Raw genomic sequence first — 23,701 nt, forward strand, 5'->3', positions numbered from 1 at the left:
TGCAAGTAGAAGGGAGCATTAACAAGATAACTGGTCATTTATCAAATAACTTCTACTACCCGTGCTATAGTTACAACTACCACCACCAGCAGCAGCAGCAGCACATCACCATCATCACCCCCATTATTCTCTTCCTCCTCCACATTATCAGTAGGAATATGCAGTCAGTACCATTGTCATCATTGTTGTCATCTTTAGCATCATCATTAACAACTCTAGCATCTTCAGCAATCATTATTATTACTATTACTACCATTACCACTAACATTGTCATCAGTCATCATTATGAATGAATGAATGAAAGAAGCATTTATTATGTGTTTACTATCTGTAAACTATTGTGATTTGAATGCTAGAGAAACAACTAAAAAAGTAAGACAATCACTGTTTCTTTTTAGCAATTTCTCCTTTAATTAAATTTAAATATCTTTGCTCATTTTTTATGCCAGTAGTTCTAGCACCTCTACTTTGGTTCCTAAAATGCTTAATAATCATTATTGCTCATTCATCCTTTAAAATTGTATATAATATTCTTCTATATGTACTTGATATAAATATGCTATTAGCCAGAATGTTTTCTTTTTTTGGCTTATTTATTTTATATCATTACAATAATATTGTTATAAGAGTAAACATAATGCCCTCCCCAAAGAAAATGAGAAACCTCAAAAATAGTGAGAGAGAAAAAAATATACTTCAGTCTGTGTTCAGATTCCAATAACTCCATCTCTGGTGTGAGTTGCCTTCTTTATCATAAGTCCACCAGAAAAGTTGCTTCAATATTTTTCCCACAGTTGCTATTACTAGTATTTCTCTCCACTTTATTCCTCCTCACTCTCATTTATTCTCTCTCTCTCTCTCTCTCTCTCTCTCTCTCTCTCTCTCTCTCTCTCTCTCTTTCTCTCTCTCTCCTTTCATCCTATCCCTTTCCAAAAGTGAGTTGTATCTGAGTACCCTCTCCCTCTCTTCTATCACCTATTTCCTCCTTCCCTCCCCCCATTTCCCCCCCAATCCCCCCTCATCCCATCCCTTTCTTCTCATTTTTCTTTAGAGTAAGATAGATTTCTGTACCCTATTAAATGTGCATATTATTTCCTCTCTGAGCCATTTCTGATGAGAATGGAGTCTCACTCATTCACCTTCACCTTCACCTTCACCAAGCTTTTTCTTGATTCTTATGTGAACTATCTTAGCCTTTTCTTCTTCTTCTTCTTCTTCTTCTTCTTCTTCTTCTTCTTCTTCTTCTTCCTCTTCTCTCAGTACTTTATTTTATCACCCATTGACTCCATATTTTTACTATATTATACTGTTATATTATATTACTTCCTGTGCCCTGTCTATATATGCTCCTTCTAACAGCTCTTATAAATGAGAAAGTTCATATGACTTGTCAATATCTTCTTCTCATGCAGGAATACAAACAGTTCAACATCAAGTTCCTCATAGTTAGTCCTTCTCATCCACCCCCTCTATAGTTCACCAGAGTCCTGTACTTGGAGATCAAACTTTTTGTTCAGCTCTGGCTGTTTCAATAGGAAAGTTTAAAAGTCCCATTTCATTGAAAGTCCATCTTTTTCCCTGAAAGAGGATGTTCAGTTTTGCTGGGTAGTTGATTCTCAGTTGTAAACCAAGATCTTTTGCCTTCCGAAATATCATATTCCTATCCCTATGAGCCCTTAATATAGATGCTGCCAGATACTGTGTAATACTGACTATGGAGCCTCGGTAGTTGAATTGCTTGTTTCTGGCAGCTTTTAGTATTTTCTCTTTGACTTGGAAGTTTTGGAATTTGACTATAATATTCCTGGAAGTTTTTCTTTTGGGATCTCTTTCAGGAGGTGATTGGTGAATTCCCTCAATTTCTATTTTTATCCTTTTCTTCTAGGATCTCAGGGCAATTTTGCTATATTATTTCTTGAAAAATGAAATCTATGTTATTTTCCTGGTCAAGCCCAAAAATTCTTACATTATCTCTACTGGCTCTGTTTTTGAGGTTGGTTTGTTTTTCCAATGAGAGAGTTCACATTTTCTTCTAATTTTTGTTTTTTTAGAAGAGTTTTATTCTTCCTGATTTCTCACAAATTCATCAGCTTCCTTTTCTTCCTTTCTGCATTTTAAGGAGTTACTATCTTCAGAGAGATTTTTTGTTTTCTTTTCCAGCTGACCAATTCTGCTTTGTAAGGCATTCTTCTCCTCATTTTCCTTTTGTTTTGCCTTTTCCATTTGGCCTAAATTGGTTTTTAATATATTATTTTCTTCAGTACTTTTTTTTGTATTTTTCACTAAGCTGCTGATTTGGTTTTCATGATTTATCTGCATCTTTCTCATTTCTCCTGCCAACTCTTCCTCCACTTTGCTTAATTGCTTTTCAAAGTCTTTTTTGAATTCACTAATAGCCTGAGCCCATTTTCTATTTCTCTTAGAGACTTTGGATACAGAAGCTTCAAATTTGACATCTTCTGAATCTTCCATGGGACAAAAGTAATTTCCTATGGTCAGATTCTCCTTTTTCTTTCTTTTTTCTTTTTTTGCTCATTTCCTCAGCCTAAGACTAATTTACCGCACTTCCAAGGCTTTGGAGATTTTTTTTTTGGGACAACCCACTGAGACATTTATTCCTCCAAGGTCTTATGCTCTCTTGCCTGTGCTTTGATATGTAGACGACCATAGGTGCTCCATCTGCCCCGGAGCTGTGAGAAGGGTCCCTGTTTGTCTATCTTAGTATGGACGTCCAAACTGCAACCTGGATCTGAGTGTAGACAAACAGCAGAGTCCTGCTCCAGGGTGAGGAGATAGATTTCAGCAATCTCCCCCAAACCTCTTATTGTCTGTGGGCTGAGCTCTGGAGGTGCAGGTTCCCACTGCAGGTTCTAACCACAGGGCTGTTCTGAGGCCGAAGCTATTCATTCCACACATGCTCTGACATTTTAAACCATCCTGGCAGACTTTCAATGATTCATGACCATAATAGCCTTCTGGTTGACCCCCTTCTTCAAGTCTTTCCCCTTTCCAGTTAGTCAAACTGATCTTTCTAAAGTGAACATCTGAACATGTAACACCCTAGTTATCAAGCTCAGTGCCTATCTATTGCCACTAGGATGTGATGAAATGGATCCTCTAGAATGAAATGAAAAATACATTATTTTGCTTTTAAATACTTTCTCTATTTTACCCCTTCCTAAATTTCCAGTCTTCCTTTTTTAGAAAGATTTTATTTATTTTGAGTTTTATAATTTTTCCCTCATTCTTGCTTCACTCCTCCCCACCCCACACAGAAGGGACAATCACTATTCTTTTTTTTTTTTAGGGTTTTTTTGCAAGGCAAATGGGGTTAAGTGGCTTGCCCAAGGCCACACAGCTAGGCAATTATTAAGTGTTTGAGACCGGATTTGAACCCAGGTACTCCTGACTCCAAGGCTGGTGCTTTATCCACTACGCCACCTAGCAGCCCTGACAATCACTATTCTTAAGGAGAATTCTTAAGAAAGAATGAAATGATTCACTTGGAAAGTTTCAATTGTAAGTCAGTTGGAAAAGTCCTATGATCTCAAGGGTACAGTGACAAAATAGAACTAATTTCTCTAATTTAATGTTATTTTCACTGGTTAAAAAAAGACAGATAAACAAACCATCAGATTCTGATATAGGAACATTTGATAATGCCAAGCATTTGAGTTTTGAGAACTTTCTTTCCCCTATCATCAGTAGCTGTGGGGGTAGCATTTTTAGAGTGACTGAATTTCCAAAGGGATTCCTTTCCAGTAGACTGGCTGAAGGTACCATGCTGGAGGCAATGCTCTTCTTAAGGTTTTGATGTTCAGAGTCCTGACATTTTCCAATAGGTTTGAGAGGACATGGTAGTCAAGTTGGTAGTGGTTTGACCTGCCTTGTACATTCTACTTCCTGTTTATTTTTCAATATCTTGATGCTCCAGATAGGTTGGCTTTCCTCGTTTATAGCAGTTGTTTGGCAGTTGAAGAATATGACAAGCTCCTTCTATAATGGAGTAGATTCTTCATGCTGAATGACTTTTAGGAGTGAGCTGGAAACATGACCAGTGGCCTAGGGTTTTCTATGATCCTCTTGGTCATTGGTATAGCTGATGGTGATGAGACTATTAGAATACCTTTTTCACTTCAATGATGGCTGCAGGGGCTCAGATAGTTTTTTGGGGGAGGGAGGGTAGACCACTACCATTTCTAAAACTCTTGGGTTCAGGATTTTGGGCTGTCTTTATCAAGGTCTAGGGGAGATAGTGGTCAAAGTGGAAGTTGTTTGACTTCTTGCATATGCTGAATGTTTTCTCCATCAGGATACCTTGCTGCTTCAGCTAGTCTATATAAATGAGTTGTTAATTACTGTCAGTTGTTAGTCATCATCATTGGAAATATCACCACTATCATTATGACTTTAATTTTCACCATTATCAGCACTAACTTAAGGACATCAACATTTTTACTTAGACATCATTACTTCCACCACAACCACCATTATTACTATCAACACTTTCACCATTATCACATTTATTATGAGTGTTATTCTCATCATTACCACCAGATCAGCAATTATTTACTGAGTTATTGCTGGTTACAGTTCAGTGTGTTCAGAACTGGTCCACGAAGCAGTATTCTTAGATACTCTGGGGAGTACCATATTTCAAACACTGTTGGATGTTAGTCTACCTAGCATTTGTGCAGTAGCCAAAAAATTCATTCTAAACAGGTGCAGAGCCTTTTTATTCTATCTTAGTCTTTATTTAACACCACTAAGAAATTGGCAAAAAACATGTGGTTGAATTGCCTATTATACCAGGAGGTTCTAGTGGAGTTCTTGGCTTGTTCTCAGTTGTGGGCAGAGAAGGAAGAGACCTAAGTGTATTATATACATTATATCTGCCTCCAGCTTCTATGAAAAACTATACCCATGGCTCTAAGGATAAAAAAAGCATTCCAGAGGCTGAGAAATAACTTAATCTATAGCATCATTGTGAGTCTGAGATGTGCTTTGCTACAAATCTACCAAAAGCCTGTAGAGATTCTGTTCTTCCTGACCTTACCATACTCACCACACTTCAAAAAAAAAACCCAAAACAAAAAAAAATTCCTCAAATTTGCAGAAAATAAAGGAATTCCCAATTTAAGTGAATTTAGTTCACAGAACTTAGGACACAATATTGATTAAGCACAATGTTAATTCTATATTTCCTATGAAAAAACTCAGAGCCTACAGTTGAAAGATCTGGGGAACTGGAATCTATCAAATCTTAGGTGGTGCCATCTATTAGTGAAGAATTAAGTTGCAATCTAGCTCCATTAGTTTTTGTACATAGATAAAAAGACAAGGTCTAGGTACCAGGATCAGTCATTGTATGTTCTTGACCTAATTATGAATTACAATCCCTTTTGTACACAAAGTTTACATTGTTCTCACTTTTATAATGGAACTCTGTGGAAAAAAACAAAACAAAATTAGTTTTGTTTAATATATCATTAAGACATCCTTTGTAAAATGAGACATTTCTGTCCTATGTGATTTGTTGTTATTTATTTAATTTCTTTCTTTAACCCTGTATATTTAGCTTTCTATCAGCTACTAATGATAGACAAAGATCATGTGGGACTTCAATGGTTCTTGTGCACCAACAGTCTTTTATTGTGTTTGCAAGTGAGCTGGATAATGGAGAAGAAAATTGTAAGCCCTATGAGTTCAGAGACTAAATCTTACCTAAAATCTCTAAGCAGCAAATATTCATTGTTCATACTATTTCTTAATTTCTGGACTGAAAATCAAGCTCTGGACTGGTCTGAGGTTCATTCTTGATGGTACTTAGAAAAGATGACCCCCTCAATACCCTGCCTTCTGGTACATCTACCCCCCTCCCCAGTCTCCTAGTGTCCTCCTCCCCCCTCATTTTTCCTCCTAGTGCTTCCAGGAATAATGAGGCCCATAAGCTTTGGTCTGATAATGCTTTTATAATGTAAAGGAGGAAAACCAAGCCAAGTGGATTTGTGCCTCTCTCTAATGAAAAGTTGGCCTTGTCTGGTTTTATCAGACTAATGAAGCCCCCGCCCTATTCCCTGGCCCTGTGAGAGCTTCACAATGGAGGCAGTGAGCTCTCTCCACCATAGCTTTCCACAGATGCTATCTGCCTGGCTCTCTTTGCAGAGGAGTTCATTTTCAAGGGATCCTGGTTTGATTAAGGCTTTGTGAGCTTCCCAGCCTCATTACAAATCAATGGAGATGAACTGAGTGCTTAATACTCAAAAGCCAGGATAATAAAAGCTGACTTATTACAAGTTATGGGTTTGGAAGTCTCCTGGGTCTTTGGGTTACGTGCTGTTTGGGGTTTTGTTTAGCTTTGTTATCCCCACTGTACCCCTACCCCTACTCCTATCCATTTCTAATGTCAATATCTAAGACAAATAGCAAAAGAATAGTTCTTAAGAGTTTATCCAAATCAAAGCCCCCAAAGAACATTATTTCATACCAGATGGTGGCTAGAAGACCTTTGAATTAATTTCTGGCCACTTCAACAAATATTGGTTAACATACCTACTATGTATAGATTGTCATCTTCTGTCCAATTGCCCCCAAATTTGTGTATAATAAACTGTAAAAATCTGTCTCATTAAAGCAGAAGGTTTTTTACTTGACCTCTGTGAACTTATTTTTTTTTTGGATACTCATATTTCAATATTGGTTCTCTTAGTAATCCTATATAGTTTATGCATTTGAAAACATTCTGAGGAAATTGCTACCAAAGGTTAAGGACTTCTCCCTTAAAGGAATACCTTTCTACTCACAAGTGTGAAATTCTAAGGAATATCACAGAGAAAAATGGTTGTGCAACCAGAACTTACCTCTAATCAATTTGGCAGATCCAGCCCTCTCCTACTCTTGATTCTTTTCTCCCTTTAAGACTCTGTTTCTGCTGGTTGTGAAAATAGGGCATTGAAACTGAAGAAGACCATTTCCTTTGTTCACCATAAAATATCATCTCTCCCCGTGAGATCTCTAAGTTGTGCCAACTCTCCAAGTCTTATTCTAGTTTGCTTAGTTCCAAAGAAGGAACAAACTTAGCAGGGGTGAGTCTTTATTCTGTACTTTTAAAAACACACAAGAGAAGTTCTTAAGAGAGGTAGAGAAAAATAGGGAGATAGGCAAAGGAAGAAGACACTAGGATATATTCAGATTATGACGTTTGAGAGAGAACATACTTGAATCAGAGCTGGAAGAGAGATATTGGAAATATCTTAAACCAAGAAAAACATCAGGAAGAAAGGGATCCTGAGAGCATGGTGTTTTAACATAATATCCAAGCCCTCGCCTCTCCTGCCATTGTGGTGGGAGCACTTTGGGTTTGTCTTACACCACAGCAAGTTGTGAATGACAGAGGCATTCTCTCAGTCAGACTGGTCAGATTGTTTTCCCACCCATAATGTGGTCAAGATGTGTCAGTCACATTGCTTGGGACATAAGCATTTCTAGTCAGATGTGAAGTTGTTCTAGAAGAGTTCAGGGAGTGTTAGTAGACTAGAGGATAGGAGTATGTCTAAAACAGTCAATCTACTACAAGAATGACTGATTCTTCTTCCCAATTTGGGGAAGTCATAATTCTCTGACTTACTCTACAGAATCTACTCAAAGGATTTGTCAAGGGGTATATACACTATTGCTCCAATATCCTTCTAAGGATGTCTCCAACTCAACTGTGTGTCTGATGGACTTGACCAATTACTTTGGACTCCAATTTCACAAATGATATTCCTCTATATGTACTCTTTCCCCTACTACTAGTGGTCACCTCTCCCTTCAGTCCAGTGTGGAAAAGAGGATAGAATTTTCAGTCTGGAATCAGGTGGTTTGGGATGGAATGTTGCTTCACACACTTATGCTGTATGACCATGTAATTTAATATTAGAGAGTCTCATTTATACAATAGGATGAATAGCACTCATACTATTTGTCTGACAGTATTGTTCTGAGGAAAACTGATTAATCGTGTTATTTAGGTCTCTTTTTTTGTCTCTCCTAAACCCTGATCAAGGAAAGGACTCATCCACCAATTTGATGACTGATAAACCAATTGGTAAAGTGTATATATTGCCATTCCTAGGTGTATTCACATTTTAGCAAGGGAAAAAAGACTTAATGGGAGGAAGTTCTTACTGGTGTTTAGAGTTGCATGATAGGTCTTTTTCTAAGGCATAGATAGTACACCTAAATATCACCCTAGAAAAATATTCTGTTCTTCCTCTAGGTAAGGCCTCTCATGATTCCAGGCTTTCCCATAATGTGGTATACTTTTTTCTTGGATTCACATTTTTAGCATCACTCATTACTTGATACAACAAAGTAGAAAGCACGGATGGAGGTAACTAGGTGGCCTAGTGAATATCCAGATGTGAATAATCCAGTGGTGAATAATCTAGGTGGCACAATGAATAATCCAGTGGCCCTGGAGGCCGAAGGACCTTCAAATTCAACTTCAGACCATTAATAATTGGATAGCTGTGTGACCTAGGACAAGTCACTTAACCCCATTGCCTTGCAAAAGCCCTTAAAAAAGGACAGATGACTTGGAAAGCATTTTAAAATCTAGCTCCCTCTGGGAAAATATGATCATTTATTTATTTTTTTACTGACCAAGTGACCATATATGCATGCATGTATATACATCTATATACATATATATGCATATATGATAGAGAGGAAATGAAGAGAGAGAGAAGAGAAATGGAGCAAGGGAAGCAAAGAAGAAAGAGATGGAGATAGATAGAAAGCCAGAGAGAGCCTGAGAATAAGAGAGAGAGAGAGAGAGAGAGAGAGAGAGAGAGAGAGAGAGAGAATTAGAGTTAAGAGAGAATATTTTGTTTTTCCCTTTTACACTCAGATCTGAAGGGCTTTCCTTCAGTTAACACATAAAAAAAAAAAAAACTATTTTCTGGCACTGCGGCAAGAGTGACTGACTGCCCACAGCTGGAGAGTCTCCTTCTCCAAGGGCCTTATCTCCTACATCAGTGATGGACCTGCCAGATGGAAGAAGCCTGAACTGGGTAACCTCTTACAGGCTCATAAAGTTCATTTATATGATCTTGAAATTTTCAAAGGGATTTACTTATAGGAAAATGGCACCAATATTTTTTCTTTATGCTTAGAAACACTATCATGAGAACAAAAGGAAACTAACCCTTCTCTCTTCTTGTAGCCTCCCTTTTCACTAGACTTATAATGGAGCCAGTGTCAATTGTCCAAGTGATGATATGACTGAATTTTGTACAATTTAAGTGTTCTCAATTTTTTTTTCCAGAACCAAAATATTTTCTATTCCCTTTCTCAGTAGCTAGAAATTCTGAAACCTTAGGATAAAGTCTTGAAGACTCTCTGAGAAGGACAACATTTGACCATTATCATTCATAGGATTGCCCAGAAATCATATCATCTAGCAAGATGTCAACAGACCTTCCTTCAGGCATTGCTACCCAGAACCAGGGTGCTTACTGCCTTCAGAATAAACATAAGGAGTGATAGAATTAGTTACTACCATTCCATAGTGGCTGCATAGTTTTAAAACGACTTTGAGAAAGATGGAAAAGGCAAGAGAACAGAGGCTATCTTGGAAGGCTATCTCTATCTTGGAAGCCTGGGTTTATTCAGCATAAATGAAGTCTATTCTTTCTTGAGGGATTTGGTCATCTCTCTTAGGTTCCTAGGGAGCATCTTAGTATCTGTATACCACTTGGAGACTGGAAGCTGAAGGCTAGTGAGTATTATTTTCTGACCAAGACTACAGAAAAAGTTGTCCCAGGGAACTGAGAAACAGGAATTAAAGGAAGGAAACTCACAGGAGATGTAAAGAAAGATTTTATCATCGGCTTTTTCTCTTACATAGCATTCTCCTTATGAAGGCAGTAACATAGATCTCTGTCTCATAGCTTCTTAACTCTAGTCTGATGATCTAATGTCTTAGAAGGTATTGAGTGTGAGGATATCCATAATATGAGGAGGTATATATAGAGAGGTCTTGTCACAACCAGGGATAGAGTGAAAGGTACTATTTTGAAAAAATGGTTTACCTGGACCCTCAGGTCTGATATCAAAAAGGAAGTGGGAAGCTAAAGAGAGAATGACAAAGAAATCTTCAATGCAAATTTCATGTACCAATCAAAAACTGTTTATTTTATATACCTGGGGAATCAGCACCTCCTTGAACTAGGGTTAAATAAAATGCTTCCCATCTTAGGGGCTAACCCAAAAGATCACCATCTCTTTGATCTCTATTAATCAATTACCCATAACTGGGAAATCACACACTATTGTTTTGATCTTGATTTACACAGTTATGGGAGGAAAAAGTCCCATAACTCATGTACACCTATTCATGGAAAATAATGAAAATTTTGAGTTCAAGAGATCCTTTACTTTCTCCCATAGAAATATGGAAAATGTGAAGGACTCAGGATTAATACACAAATAAAAAGGAATTCACAATCACCTGTTGCTAACTTGACATGAGGAAAAGAAAGAACGGAAGAAGGAAAAAGAGAGAAAGAGAATGAAAGAAAAAAGGAAAGAAAGAAAAAGGGAAAGAAAGGAAGAAGGAAAGAAAGAAAGAAAAAGGGAAAGAAAGAAAGAAGAAAGAAGGAAAGAAAGAAAGGAAAAAAGGAAAGGAAAGGAAAGAAAAAAAGGAAAAGAAAAAGAAAGTTTTTTTTAAAAAATTCTAGACTTAAAAAACCTCAAAATAAAACTGATTTTATAAAAAAGAAGTGAGATTCACCAGAAAGGATCAGAATTCTTTCTTTTCTTTTCCTTCTTTCTCTTTCTTTCTTTCTTTCTTTCTTTCTTTCTTTCTTTCTTTCTTTCTTTCTTTCTTTCTTTCTTTCTTTCTTCCTTCCTTCCTTCCTTCCTTCCTTCCTTCCCTCCTTTCTTTCTTTAAATTTAAAAAAATATATTTATTTAAGGCAATTGGATTAAGAGTGGCTTGCCCAAGGTCACACAGCTAGGTAATTATTAAGTATCTGAGGCTGGATTGGAATTAAGGTCCTCCTGATTCTAGAGCCAGTGTTCTATTTCCTGTGCCACTTGTAGCTGCCCTCGATAGATGTTCTTGCATATATAAGGTTGCTTAAAACCAAAGTCAGGGAGATGGTTGAAGATGACTTTTTTATATGGATTCATTTTGAGAAATTTTATTTATGGAACCCCAAAAAATGAAAGATGAGGAAAGCAAAGTCCCCTTTAAGCTTCATGAAGTCACACCCATGGAAGAGGAAATGGCCTGCAAATATAGTAAAACACTCTGGACAGCTGGGGCCAAAAAAACCTTCCACAAATATATTAAAGAAGAAAGGCACACTTGGGAGAAAGTACTCAGCTAATAAATCTGAAAAATGTCAACAATCAACAATCTAAAGTAGTTGACTTGCTGAACTGATACACAGGGGAGATGGGGAAAGGGAGGGGAATGGACATTAGTAACAAAATTAAGGAGAAGGTGGGGTCAGTACAAATGGATAAAGATGAATACTTTGTGTGAAGTCGCCATTGATGGAAAATTACTGCTGGAGAATATTTGAAAATTCAGAAGCATGAGTCAGTGATATGAGAAGAAGTATTTTGCTGAGGCTAAGGATGTTGCCATTCTTCCTTCTGCCAGAAAGACTACCTCCAATCCCTAATAAAACAAGAAGAAAATATCTGTAAATGTCATAAGAGGAACTTTGGAACCAGAAAGAAAGAAAAAAACAATCTCAGATGAGAGAGGGAGGGAGGCTACACAAAACAATTTCAGCTAAATGAGCTTTGTTGGTTTTTCTGATAGAACTCTAAAATGATTGCATGCTGAAAATGGAGTAGGTACAATATGTTGGAGCTAAAACCACAGTGAGAGTCACTCAGTTGCATAATGGGAAAAAATAGACACCTATTGGTGGCATGTACAAAGTCTCCCTGAACCTTATGGACCTACAACTAAGCAGTCTTTCCTTTCTTCCTTTCTTTTTTAAGCATGTTGTGATGAAGCACCTTAAAGACCTTTCCTTAAATCCCACATTGAAGGCAAAGGAGATATGCAATCCATAAGTTGAGAAGGCAAGAAATGCAACAGGCAATTTCCATTCAAGCTACATTCTAGACTTAGATAAAATCTATCCATCAATTCAATTCAATTCGATTCAAACTTTTTTTTCCCAACTTCTTCATCCTGACAAGATTGCATCTTCTTCATCTTTCTTCTACTCCAATATTCTGTTCTCTTATCATCCCAATCATTTTAGAAAATGGTCTGAAATCTCAACAATCATCAATTCAATAATTCAATAAGCATTTATTAACTGAAAACCCTATACTAGATGCTGAGGGTACAAAAACAAAATTTATCTTTCTTGTGTTTGCACTAACAGCTTTCCATTTCAACTAAAAAGAGAACAAAGAAAGATGAACTTTCATAAATTTTTTCTAAATTGCTCTCTTTAAGAACATCAGTGGAACTGTTAAATGTGAACTCTTAACATTACTCCTCTCCATTCTCCCCTCTCTCCCTTCCTCTCTCCCTCTTTTAATTCCTCTTTTCTTTCCTCCTTGCCTTTCTCCCTTACAGATTCTTTTCTTCCTTTCTTCCTTGTTGGTTTCCTTCTTTCCTTTTTCCTTTCCCTTCCCTTCCCTTCCCTTCCCTTCCCTTCCCTTCCCTTCCCTTCCCTTCCCTTCCCTTCCCTTCCCTTCTATTTATAAATAGACAAGAAATAAGGTAGGACATGGTGATGTGGAAGGTGCTAACTACTGAAGCCACCAGGAAAGGGGAACAAATTGCAATATACCTGATGATGGGGGTTCCATACTTGAAGTTCAGCTGATTATCTTTTAGGGAACAAAAGGGAGGAATGGTTAACATGTCCCAACTGTCTATCAAAGGAATCAGGACAACTGGAGGTAGCCCTGGATGCAAGGCAGTCAGGGTTAGGTGACTTGCCCAAGGTCACACAGATAGGAAGTGTCAAGTGTCTGAGGCTGGATTTAAACTCTGTTCTTCTTGTCTCCAAGGTCAGTCCTCCAAGCTCTATCTACTGCACCATCTAGCTGCCCCCTGTGTAGCCACTGGACCCAGATGGCTCTGGAGGAGAAAGTGAGGCTGGAGACTTAGCACAACCCCCCTCACTGAAATCCAATTCATGTGCTTGCCATAGCATCACCTCCCTGAAGTCATGGTCCTCTTTGAGAATGAAAGACAAACAATATTATTCTCTATCAAAGCAAAGGCTAGGAAAGCTATAGATCTTATCCTACTCTAAACCAGCTTTCCTCTTCTGTTTTAGAAGGGGAAAGCTATCAACTATCAACTACCAAAAAGTATGGAGAGAACATCAAGTTTCCTTTGCTTCTTTCAGGATAAGAAAGTCTCCTAGAATAACAAAGGAACTATTCAAAATATGCTTTTGCAGTTATTAGTTCCTACTCTCTGACTGCATTTCCTTAGTCTCCTTTCACAGGCTCAAATATTACAAAACAGCCGCTTCTTTGTGTTACATTTCCAGTAGAATGAGCGAATAGTCATGGCCTCATGACCTCAGATCATGCTGCCATATTGATTTGTAAAGTCCTTTACACTATCTTCTGGTCTGGTAAGACTTTTTCCACTTATCTCAAAGACTAACCCTGGTCTGAAGTGATTCTTTCTAATTAGATAGGTTGGGGTTATCTTTTCCTCCCTCCTCATCTGGTTCTTCAGTCCAGTTAGGAATGAACCTTTGTGAATCTCATTGAGTATCATTGATTGACCTCTGACTTTTCTTCTGGTTTCCTGACTATTCATCCTATTGACATTTTAGAGAGGTTCAATCCCCACTTCAAGGCTTATCTTCTAATTGCCCTTCCTGTATACTTTGTCTGCTTTGCTGTTTCTTCTACTTCACTCCTTCCCTTCATTCCATCTTTCACTGGATTTAGACTTGCCATGACCTATAAAGCAACTGGGTAATGCAGTAAGTTGAGTACTGGACCTTGAGTCAGGAAGAATTGAATCAAATTTTGGTCTTAGACACTCAATAGCTCTTTGACCTTAGGCAAAAGTGAATAGAGGATCAGGGTTTGGAGTCACGAAGACTCATCTGTATGATTCTGGGCAAGTCACTTCACTTGTTTGCCTCAGTTTCCTTATCTATGAAATGACCTGGAGAAGGAAATGTCAAATTAATCCAATATCTCTGTCAAGAAAATGGGATCACAAAATGTCAGACATGACCAAAAATAATTTCAAAAAATTACACCAATGACCCTGGATAAATTTGCTTGCCTCAGTTTCCCCAACTATATCAAAAGGCTATTGGGAGCATCAAATGAGGTAATATTTGTAAAGCATTTAGCATTATGTCTGACATGTAGCAGACACTTAATAAATCCTTTTATCCTGGAAGAATTCTGTCCTACCTCAACTCAGTGGTCTGTTTCTTAACCCCTCACCTCCTACCACTCTTCAGGGAGTTTGACAAAGGGAATGAAACAGAGGTGTAATTTGTAGTCCATTTGGAAGAAAAGACAGCGTAGCATCAGTAATGGGGTCAGTTAGTGAATTTTTCTGATTACTCATATCTGTGTTTTATTTTGTTTGTCTTTGAATGTGCTTTGAGACACCCTGCAGCTATATAGAAGAGTGCTATAAAAATAAATACAGCGAAACACGTCTATAATGTTCTCCCATATACATCACTTGTATTTGAAATTCCCAGCATGATGCCCATGTAACTAATAACCCGTGCATGATATTTTCCTATGGGACATTCTTGCTGCAAGGTTATGCTGGAGTATCACCATATGCATATATATGTATATGCTTATTTTAAATCCCTCTCCAAGCTCCCCTGTGTGTCTGCCTATCTCTTTCCTTTCCATCATTCTGTCTGTCTGTCGCCTGTTTTCTCTTCTGCTCCCCAGTATGTTTATGCATGCAAAGAAGAGGCTGCTGGAAGAATAATGGAAGGCTTGTGATTTATCATTACACTATAATGGGTGCCCTGCTTCCGCTGAAGGAGGTCAACCTCTCCTAGAGATACCACAGTCACTCCTTATTAACGTACTGTTCCCACTAATGGTTCAGAGTAGGGCAGGCAGGTCTTACAAGGAAGGCATTTAAGAAGAGTGCTCCTTTAATGGAAGCTGGGGAATTTAGAGGGATACTTTCAGTGCCACCCTCCCTAGAGATAGCCAACTACACATTTGTCCAATCCAATAGAGAAACTCTGGACAAACAGAGTCGTGGTTTTATTGCTAGTGTGTCCAGAAGTTTAGAAGGGTTGAGAAGGGAGGAGAAAAGAATTTGATATGAAGACTTCATAGTTCCCAGAAAGTAGTGTGGATCCCAGGAGATTAAGAAGAATTTCCTACAGCATTTTTCAAATGGGAATTGTAGGATGGTCAAGTAGATGAACATGGCATAAGAAGGATAAGTTTGAATACTGCCCTAGATACTTGCTCTCTGTGTGATACTAGATATGTATTTTATCTTTATAATTTCATTTTTCTCATCTGGAAATAGGGATAATCAGAGCATTTACCTCATAAATCCTGAGATCAAATGAGAATATATATATGTAAATATATATGTATAGATATAGAATATAGAAGTATATATAGAATATATTAAATAGAGAGACTATATAAGTACATTTAATATTTATAAAATAAATACTATATGTATGTACATTTTATAAATATACAGCATATACCTATATAATACACATACATACACGTATTTGTCTGTGTATAATAGATACATGGTGTTTTTCGAACTATTTGTGTTTAGCCTTTTATTAATAAATAATGGTACTACCATTTAGATAACTTCTGCCCAATGCTGTAAGTTCTAAAAAAGTGCTTTTTATTCAATAGTCCTAACTAGTACATAGTGAGGAAACTGAGGTTCAAAAGGATGAAAATGGCTTGCCCTGAGTCACACATGTAGAAAATCAGAGCTGGAACTCAACCCAGGTCTTTGGATTCCAAAGACTACAGCTATTTCTGTGAAACCACCCATTGCCTTCCCATAATTTAAATTCATCCTATTTATTCCCTTCGTCTAAAGGTACACATTATAACTCTAAATAGTGTGAAACTTCACACAGGGATGTTGTGATTTGACATGATTTATTACCATTTTTCAGATGGGGGTAAAGAGGCAGATACTTGCCAAGGTCACAAAACAACTGTGTCTGTGTCGATAGGCAGTCAACAGATTGACCATTTTTAATCCTTTTCCCCCCTAGCAGTCTTAAATGATTCAATCAATCAGATCAGTCATGCTGTTATCCAAATTGGCTGCTAAGAAGACAGAAAACACTAGCTTACCTAGTTTTCTATGGTGAGATTTTTAGAACTATATAGAGACTTCCTTCAATTTTAGTGAATGATCTTTGTCCTTCCTAGCTCTCATGCATAGCTAAAATTAACATGGGTACGTAACTGGGACTTTGTCCCAGGGGGCTGATAAAGGATTAATGCTTCTTTTCCATGTCTCTGTACTTTTTCCCCATGGCCCTCTGCTGGCCTATGCTATCATGGAACACAATCATGCTCAGACCATACTCCCTTCCTCCCTTTGTGGGCTTCCCACTTATCTTGACAGTCTACTTTCTGCTTAACACCAACAACAGCAAGGGTTATACCTATATAGCAGTAAATATCTTGTCTTTGACCATCTTGACTCCTTCCTATACCTCCCTAAATTGCCCAGTGGCTTCTATTTTTGGTGAAATATTGATAGTTATTGCTCTAATCTTCCTATCATATTTTTTAAAAGATTTTTGCAAGGCAAACGGGGTTAAGTGGCTTGCCCAAGGCCACACAGCTAGGTAATTATTAAGTGTCTGAGGCCAGATTTGAACCTAGGTGCTCCTGACTTCAGAGTCCATGCTCTATCCACTTCACCACCTAGCTGCTCCCTTCCTATCATATTTTTTATTGTACTTTTAAGTGAATCAATAGACTTAGGTGAAAATTTAGGTACAAACTTTTACTATCTGTATTATATTCAACCTCCCACATTTCTTAATATTCCCTTAAAACACCTCAGTTATCATTGTCTTTTACTTTCTGTAACATAGATCTGGAAGGGTCATATCTGCCCATACCACCACTACCACTACCACCATAGGTGGTATAGTGGATAGAGCACTGGTCTTGTAGTCAGGAGGACAGGAATTCAAATCCAGCCTCAGATACTTGACACTTACTAGCTGTGTGACCTTGGGCAAGTCACTAATCCCTGATTGCCTTGCATCCAGGACCACCTCCAGGTGTCCTGATTCATATATGGCCACTGGATACAGATGGTTCTAGAGGACAGAGTGAGACTGGTGACCGTACATCACCATTTCACTCAAAATCAATCCATGTGCTTGTCATGGTATCACCTCCCCTAATGTCTTCTTCAAGAATGAGGCATAGAGAGGGGAAGCTAGGTGGTGCAGTGGATAGAGCACTGCCCCTGGAGTCAGGAGCACCTGAGTTCAAATCTGACCTCAGACACTTAATAATTGCCTAGCTATGTGACCTTGGGCAAGTGACTTAACCCCACTGCCTTAAACAAACAAGTAAGTAAGTAAGTAAATAAATAAATAAAAGCATTTAAAAGAAAGAGTGAGGCACAAAGGCAGCTAGGTGGCTCAGTGGAAAGAGCACTGACCATGGAGTCAAGAGGACCTGAGTTCAAATTTGATCTCAGACATTTATTAATTACCTAGCTGGGTGGGGACAAGTCACTTAACCCTATTGCTTTACAAAAGTCAAAAAAAATGAGGGACAAACATCATGATCATCATCATCAACATCAGCAAAAACAATAGCAATAAAGCTTTGCAGAAACTTGATGGTATACTTCAATTTATTCTATCCTCTAACCTTCTAAATTCTTAGTCATATTTCCTGACATCTTTGGGGTACTTGGAAGTATATAACAGTGTTGTATTGATAGAAATTTTAATACAATGGCAGTACCATTTCCTCTATTCTAACCAAGGGCAAGGCTGGTACCTAGGCTTCATCTGTCAAGGAATGCAATTGAATAGGTATGACTTGAAGCCATTCATATTTAAAAAGGAAGCATTTGAGAGAGAGAAGGGAGCAAAGAAGAATATTCCAAATAATAATGGATCAGAATCAGTAGATGAGTTGCAGAACTGAAAATATGATATGTGGGAATTTTGCTCCATAGAACAAGACAAAGTCTAGGCAGCAATAGTTCAATATCAGGTCAGTATTATAACTATTCTAGTTATCTTATTTAGCTGCATCCAAGAAGATAAGGCTGTATCTAAGAGTTTGTCTGTAGACTAATGAGTTTATATCTCTAGTCTCATGAGATGTCAACTCTACCCTCTAATTTCTTCTTAAGTATTTTCAACTAGAAGGTTCCACCTGCCTAGCCCCAATAAAAACACTGTCTTAATTATTCTTCAAGTCAATGTTAGTATACCTATTTGATACAGGACAATGGCCCTCAGAAGAATTATCTAAGAACTATTTGTGGTCTAGGATCCCTATATTTAGTCTATGTATTGATCTCTTGTATAATTATTGCACATTACGTGATAGTAGCTCTATTCTTTTTTCCAAATGAATCAGTAATTTATATTTTTTCTTTTGTCTGAATCTGTGATTCATCTGCTCATTGAAACTCCCTTCAATGATTCAAATCTTCAATTCAATTATAATTTATAGTCCTAGTAACCTGCAGCATGAAATGCCACAGTCATAAGCCAAAATGTCTCAAATTAAGAATTTTATCTAGGCATTTTTTACTTCAAGTTTAGTTTATCATGCTAAAGAATCAAACACCCTCTTAGGGATGCCTCATCCAATGTAGAACAGCTCTATTCATTCTCCCATTCCCTTCTTTCCAAATGCATATCAGATTAAACCATTAAGAGGTCTCAGGAGCATAGATCTCTATTTAAGATCAATGGTATTCTTTGAGAGACTAGTCTAGTTTCAGTAGAATGCCAAGGTCAAAAGAAGTAACATCTTAAAGAGTAGAGGAATGTGTGGGTGATAAGGAATTTTAGAATTAGAATAAATTATTCTTTCAAGGAATTTATTTGTAGAAAGAAAGAAAGAAAAAGAAAGGAAGGAAGGAAGGAAGGAAGGAAGGAAGGAAGGAAGGAAGGAAGGAAGGAAGGAAGAGAAAGGAAGAAAAATGTCAGATTACAGTTTCAGTCATTTTAGGAACAATAATTTTTTTTAAATAAAGGGAGGTAGCATACAAAGTGGAACTATTTTTATAAAAGCTAGAGAAAAGGAGTTCAAAACTGAGAAAGATGAGAGAAGTTTTTTATGAAATAAGCCCTAGATGAAAAGAGAGAAAAAAGGATCTGAAATACAAGTAGTGGAATCAACCTTAGCAGGCAGAAGGGATGCTTCTTCTCCTTGAGACTGGTGCAAAGGGCACATGTTTGCATCTTCTGTCTTCAGATTCCTAGACCCAAATCCAATTCAACCCAATTCATTCCTGATTCTGTTTAAGACTGATGGAAGAAAGGCAGGGAGTAAAACTCTAAGGTAGTGCAAATGAGTGTTTGAATCAGCTACTGTTTTGGACATTAATAGAAGAAGAACTTTCCAAGGGCAGGGTATGTGGGTTTGTCAAAGAGCAAATGACTTGTTGAAGGAGGAAAACTTAAAATGAATATATATATATATATATATATATATATATATATATATATATATATGTATATATTCTGTGATGTGTTTGAAAAGTTTATTATTTGGGTCCAAGGACCACTTTTTAATGGCATATTATAAACTTGGATTTTTAAACAGACCTTCACAGGCTAGAACTTTAGGTTGAACCTAAGTATATGGAATTTAACTGGGATAAATGTAAAATGTTACACTTGAGTTTAAAAAATATCAATGTAACTGACATAAGATGGAAGAATGTAACCAAATATCAGGTCATCTGAAAAAAAAATGAAAAAGGATAGTAGTTTTTTTAGTTTTTTTTTTTTTTTTGCAAGGCAATGGGGGTTAAGTGGCTTGCCCAAGGCCACACAGCTAGGTAATTATTAAGTGTCTGGGACCAGATTTGAACCCAGGTACTCCTGACTCCAGGGCCGGTACTCTATCCACTGTGCCACCTAGCTGCTCTGATAGTGGTTTTTAAGCTTAATATGAGTCAATACTCAGATATGGAAGTCAAAAATGCTACTATAATCATGTTACATTTAGTGAAGTATAGTATCTTATACTAGAGAAGTGATTATCCCATTGCACTTTTCTCTGGTCAAATCACATCAGGAGCATAATGTTCAGTTTGATATACAACATTTTAGGGAAAGGAGGGAAACATATTGGTCAATTTGTGAATGTTCAGAGGAGGACAAATGGGTCTATGGAAAACTTAAAGTTCATACTATGTGAGGATCAAAGGATATCGAGGATGTTTAACTGGTGAAAAGATATGAAAAGAAGGTGAACATGACAGCGGATTCAGATACTTGGAAGGGTGTCATGTAGAGGAAAGATTAAGTTAGTTCTTCTTAGTCCCAAAGGACAGAACTTGGAGCAATGGGTTGAAACTGCAAAAGAGATTTAGATCTGATGTTAAGGGGAAATAAAACAAAACAATTCAAACTCTACAAAATTGTAACTCATTGCTTGGGAAAATAGTGAGCTGTTTTTCCTTTGTTGTCTTCAAGCAAAGACTAGGTAATAAATTGGAAGATATGTTTTAAAATGTATTTTTATTCATATATGGATTGGCCTTGTTGTCCAGCAAAGAGTATAAATTTGCAATCTTGTGTTTTTTTTTTTGTTGTTGTTGAATGCTCCTCAATTCGATATTTACATCATATTTTTGGATTACAATTCTGTTTTTCTGGTAAATGATTTGGTATAATGCTTCTCAGAATTCATGTGTTTTGACTTTGATTTTTGTTATTCTGTCTTTTCAGTTATGTCTAACTCTTCATGACCTCGTTTGGGGTTTTCTTGAAAAAGGTACTGAAGTAATTTGTCATTTCCTTCTTTAGATCATTTTACAGATGAGTAAACTGTGGTAAAAAAAAGTTAAATAATTTGTCTAAGTCACACACTTAATAAGTATCAGAGACTGGATTTGAACTCATCTTCCTGACTCCTAGTCTATTATTCAATCTACTGAGCTACAAAGTTGAATTTCCTGTCAGGACCCTTGGCTTGCAATTCGTTTATGTTTCTTATTCAACTCAGGATCCCAGCAACCAAAGCTTATACAATTTTTGTAATATGAAGTAGAGACCTTTACATCAGTGGAACATCTACCATGGGTGTTTATGGAAAGCCCACACGATTTATGTTGTTAGAGATTCTTAGACAATTTGAGAAATCATCTCATTTATTTGTACCTATATCACCTCTACTTCATTGAGAATTATAATGCCTCCCTAGGGCATTAAGAAATTTAGTGAAATAGTCCAATTCTCTGGAAACTGAGCTGTCTCAAGCACACAAAATAGCCAAGGATCATAGAAGCATGGATTTAGAACTGGCAAGGACCTCAGAGATAACCAAATCCAAACCTTTCCATCTTTTAGATGAGGAAAATGAAGCTAGAGAAATCACCCCATGGCAAAATCATAAATATGAGTGTATGGGAGGTGACCAGGGTGCTGAAATTTAAAGGAGTTCTGAAAGCATTTTTGATTTTTCATAAATAAACAGTTATGGGCAAGAGTAGTTAAAATGGGTTGTTACCAAATGACATGGTCCTCCCCAGCAAAAACTCAAGGTGAGAACCTATTTCCAGCCCTGTCCAACCCATTCTCTAGCCAAGGTTTCCTTAACCTCAATCTTTTGGCTTCTCCCAGTCTCTACTTTTCCTAATATCTTCAACTGCGTAAAATTTATGATTCATTCTACTTGCTTTGATTTTCTTAAATTGAATTATGACTCTACTCCATAGGCTTAAGAAGGGTTTGGAAAATTTAGCTTCTCTTCCCCCCCCCCCCACCCCTCTTCTGCACCAAGCTGAAAGAAAAAGGAAAAAAATCAGACTGAGCTTAGATTTGATATTCCAAGAAATTGCTTAAAGGTACAAAGTCCTATTCTAAATCATTTTCTTTAAGTAATTAATTTTACCAAGGTTTATTGATTTAAAACACTAAGCATGCAATGTACTACTTTTTTCATTTAATATGGATTCTTCTTCACTGGAGTATTGCTTTCTCCATGTAGAGTCTAAATTCATTCATTGTTTTTCAATCAATTATCATCTTATCACTGAATATAACACAATTAATTGTGCATTGTTAAATAATTGATTTAAGCATTGTAGTTGCCAAAAAACAATAACTGCTCATTTTCTCTGTGTAATTAATAATTGTATACAACAGAAAAGAATCTGTCATTATTAAAGTAATTATCATTTAATTATTTCAGTTAGCAAAATCCATTTAATACCATTCAGTCAATTTTTCTACAATTATGTTATTTAGTACATTATATTTAATTTACTTTTAAAATCAATGCAAAACTTTTTAAAAATCACTTCCCCAGAAAATTTAGGAGTAAATTGAATAATAGAGTATTATAATAGACAAACAAAGAATAGGGCCATTCCCAAGGGGAAAAAATAAAAACATAGATTTATCCCCAAAATAAAGATTTTCAAAAGGCTGACATTTTCAGATCTCAAAGTGTATTCCATGTTATGATTACTAAGGCATTTTTAAGGAACTAGGTGGTGGCTGCACATTTTAAGGATGAGTAAATTGAGCCAATAAGAGGTTAGAGGCTTTGAAGCATTGCCAAAATTGATCTCTTCCCTGTCTGACCACCCATAGAACTTGCTGTCTGTACTATCCGTTTTAGCAATTGATTACATTCAGCCTAGTACTTCATTACATTCTGTCTTCTATTGTTCTCTCATTGTTTCTTGGGCATAAATCCTATCTTTTCAATAACATTTTAAGTTCCTGGAGAGCCTAGAGTTTAAGATATACTTTTGTCTCTATCCCCCATAGCACAAAACACAGTGCTGGGAGCATAGTAGGAAGTTAATTGAACCTAATTGAATTAAAGGAATTGAATTGGTGTGTGACAGGAAGACACACTAGTCCCTACAGAGTTTCATCAGAGAAAGTCAAGAATATTCTATGAGCATGAATGAGAATGTGCCTTGGTTGGATTTCTTTGTAGGTTATTTGCTTTATAAGATTATGAATCTGGAGAGTCGGATATGTTATAGAATGTGTTGGGTAAAGTCGTGTCTTTCTCCAGTATGAGTACCATCCTTTACCCCTTTCAATTGCCTGGCTTTCCAAGAAATGTTTTCAAAGTTATTGCTTTGGAGAAAATAAGTATAGGGAATGGGACATATATTTTCACATTGATATAGGAAGCTTCCATGTGAGTAAATTCTCTCTACCAATGGATGTTGACACCACAAACACACAAACACATATGCACATCAAATATGTATATATATATATATGTATATATATATATACATATATATATATATATACATATGTACTCCCATCCAAGACATATACATATATACATGTATTTTAAATCCTTACTTCAAAAATTTGTCCTGGGCATACCATAAAAATTGCATTTTTATTTTTACATCTTCTGAACAAACCTGAGACCTAGGCCTCTTCACCAGGTTTTTAGAATTCTGGATAGCTAATTAACTCATTTTGGAGCTCTTCCAATCTATTTTGGTGATGGA

At 36.8% G+C, this 23,701-nt stretch overlaps 1 long non-coding RNA gene across 1 annotated transcript in view; it reads left to right on the forward strand.

The window, feature by feature from the left end:
- The first annotated feature begins 265 nt into the window (after nt 1–265).
- The window catches only part of LOC141511003 (uncharacterized), a 111,311-nt gene continuing 87,875 nt past the window's right edge, over nt 266–23,701 (forward strand). Inside the window, exon 1 of the long non-coding RNA XR_012475231.1 lies at nt 266–372. This is a non-coding gene — a long non-coding RNA (uncharacterized LOC141511003). The remainder of the gene's footprint in view (nt 373–23,701) is intronic.

The sequence above is a fragment of the Macrotis lagotis genome, chromosome 2 (genome assembly GCF_037893015.1).
Source record: "Macrotis lagotis isolate mMagLag1 chromosome 2, bilby.v1.9.chrom.fasta, whole genome shotgun sequence".
Lineage (NCBI taxonomy): Eukaryota > Metazoa > Chordata > Mammalia > Peramelemorphia > Peramelidae > Macrotis > Macrotis lagotis.